Below are 3,165 nucleotides of genomic sequence, written 5' to 3' on the forward strand. Positions count from 1 at the left end.
GAGAGCCAGGCCTGGGTAAGTTCAAAGCACAAGCAAGAGTTCAAAGCAAGTTTAAAAAGTCAAAGGGTGGTCAGGCCAAATAGAAATCTTAGTATTTTACAGTAAATCAGAAATTAACTTTTCATGACCATGTGAGGATATGGCTCCCAATCTTAAGATGGAATTAGGCTAGGTTTATCATTTCCCCCTTGTCTTCTGTTTCCCTTTCAAATCTTTGATAGGGTGGAGGAAGGGCCCTAAAGAAATTTTACTCCCTCAGGGGACAGTCTCCAACTTCCCAGATTCACTCAAAATTGGCCTCCTTGATCTGACCTGACTCGATTTACCTGTCTATATTGACTGCCTATCTAATTCTGGTTACATTCTCCCTCTAATTTTAGGAACTCCTTCCTGCTGTAGGAAAAGAGGCAAAGACCTCTGTGGCATCTTTGAGCTGAGAGGGGGCAGTGTCAAGTGGGGCAAGTTGCTTTCTAGTTCCCTTTTAGAAGTCAGTTTGGATTCAAGTCTGGTGGGGGAGGAACAAGTTGTAAAGTCATCAGAAGATGGGTACTTTCAACATCTTTAGTTTGGAGAACACCAGCTTGATATAATGTTCTGATAAACCTTCTTCCTTAAAGACTTATATACCTTGAGGTAGATCCCAGCAGGGCCTCCAAATATGATACCGCTGATTAGCAGTGATGAGTTCTGCTCCCTTACATGCTGAACTTTGAACATTAAAGAAGCACTCCAAGGCAAGCATATGAAGCAAGGTTATGTAAAAAGAGGAAACATAGACTTCTCCTAAGAGGGAGAAGAGTGCCACAGCTGGTATCCTGGTATCCCCGTGTTTACACGCTCTTATGAAATCTGGGGGGCTTTATAGAACCTGGGCCTATAGAAAATTGCCAAGAAGCTTTTGGAGAAGTGAGCTCTGCTGTAAAACAAAGAGAGTAGGGTTTCAAGGGCCTACACCATGGATTGGGATGTAATAAATGTAGCCAGAAAAAAAATTCCCTCACAACAAAATTTAAAATTTCAGAAGCACTTTGCAACTTTGATCAGTATAACTTTCCAAGTTAAACTCATTACAATATGTATACCTAGGTAACTTATAAATCTGAGAAATGTTAACAAAGCTTTACTAATAGTGAGTATGTTAAGCACTCTCTCGGGGATTAGGCATCTGATATGGCTAATATCATTTAATAACATATCCACTTGTTAGAAAGATTACTTCTGTTTTGTATGGGTAAACTCATATTATCTGCATATCATCCGTTCTGATTCAAAGGAAGTGTGCCTGTAGCTCTTTCAAAAATAATGTAGTTCATAAAGGTACAGGCTAAAGAGAATGGAGGATATGACAAGTAATATTTGTTTCTGTTGTTTTTTAAACAAATTATATCATTAAAAATACAGCAAAAAAATACTATCTTGTTCAAATACAAAAATATAAACTGCTATGGTCACAGTTCTCAGGATGATATAAGTAATTGCTGACTCCTTAACTGTTCACAGTAGTGTATCCTAACTCCAACTTCAGCTTCTCAGGCTTCAGTTATTCATCACAGCTAAAATCATACTATAAAGATACATGAAAAAAACAGAGCAAGTGCAAACCAAGCTTGATCATGGCTTCTTTAATGGGTCACTTCAGTTGCCCTTGACTTTGTATTTCTGTTGAATCAAATACCCCCGTGTTGCCACTTGGCATCATAATGAACCAATATGTATTCTAAGTAGCAACAGGTAAGTTGAGAGAGAATCCAAACCAGTGCAGTGAAACAAGCAAAATACAATGACATTGGTATGGCCAAGCAATTCTAGAATTACCCACTTATTTAATTTTGAGCAACATGATCTAGCCTAATTAATGTCATCACATTCTAAATCAGATGATATAATTCTGAAGCAAACTGAGAGGGAGATGAGGGCGCAACAACTGTGGAGTCAGGAGATGAACACTACTGCCTCCATCTTCCTCCATCTCCTTTCCTTCCTCCTCTGTTGCTGACACTCCTTTCATCAAACTGACAAGTAATATGTTTACATATAGAAAATATTTAAAATCCACACAAAAAAATCAAGATATTTATATAATGTTATTGTTGAAGTTAACCATTTTAGTAAATTTATAAATGCCTCAATTACTCTTTCTCACATGCTGTGAGCAACTCAGCACCCTCCTTTAAAAGGTACTAAGTTTTGTGCTTTAGATGCTTCTATCAAAGTCCAGAAACACATAAATCATTTGAACAAGGAAAAATTAATATAGGCTTATTCATGCCTGAGGCCCTGGGTTTATTCCCTAGCACTGAAAAAAGAAAAACAATTAACAAGTAAAAGGTGGTTATCTACTAAAAGAAGTAAAAGAAGGCTCCAAAGAATGCAGAAATGACATATATAACGAGCAGATACTACCTCTTGGGATGAGGCAAAGTAGCCAAGGAAAGAAGAAATGTACGAGATGGACCCAATGAGACTGAGGAGCAGAGCTTATGGAGGAAGATGGACCATAGCCCACTGGAATGTTGAAAGGGATCTGTAATGCTTCGACTAACCAGGTGTACTCTATCATAATACACACACACACATACACACCCTGTGCAAATATTTCTGACACCAGATGTATGGAATTTTCCACACCAAGTTATTCTCCAATTCTCTGCATATATCTGGGGGTCCTATAATCCAATTAAGGAATTATCAGAGTCCCCACAGGTTAAGTGGACCCCATAGTCTTCCAAGTATGCCCCCCATGATTTCAGATGACAATCACAAGATGACTCCTCAAGTTCTGAAGTTGCTGTCACTGGAGGTCAAATGAAGTCTCTCCATTGGAAGAAGAAACCTCTACTCAGACCTTCAGACTACAGAAAAGATGAAAGAATGTGTTGGGCTTTAGCAAAGAGAGGAAGAGCATCATTAGAAAGTGAAAAGTGAATGTAGTAACCCTCAAAGAATAATGTGGGCAATCTCTAAAGCAAGAAGAGACACACCACCAGGGATTAAGGTCAAGTTTTTTTATTAGGTTACAAAGGTAGAATATATGATCCAAAGGGACAGGACTTCCCTAGAGATTGGGAAATACAGAGCAAGATGGTTTTCTATTAGGGAATCTGGTCTGGTATGTAATTTTCAGCTGATAAAGGCTATTAATCCAATCAAATGTTAGCCCCCTAG

The 3,165-nt window shown here is 38.4% G+C and overlaps 1 pseudogene; it reads right to left on the minus strand.

The window, feature by feature from the left end:
- Positions 1-1,536: 1,536 nt before the first annotated feature.
- Positions 1,537-1,959, minus strand: LOC143400750 (protein cornichon homolog 4-like; annotated as a pseudogene).
- Positions 1,960-3,165: the final 1,206 nt, after the last annotated feature.

The sequence above is a fragment of the Callospermophilus lateralis genome, chromosome 6 (assembly GCF_048772815.1).
Source record: "Callospermophilus lateralis isolate mCalLat2 chromosome 6, mCalLat2.hap1, whole genome shotgun sequence".
NCBI classification, from domain to species: domain Eukaryota; kingdom Metazoa; phylum Chordata; class Mammalia; order Rodentia; family Sciuridae; genus Callospermophilus; species Callospermophilus lateralis.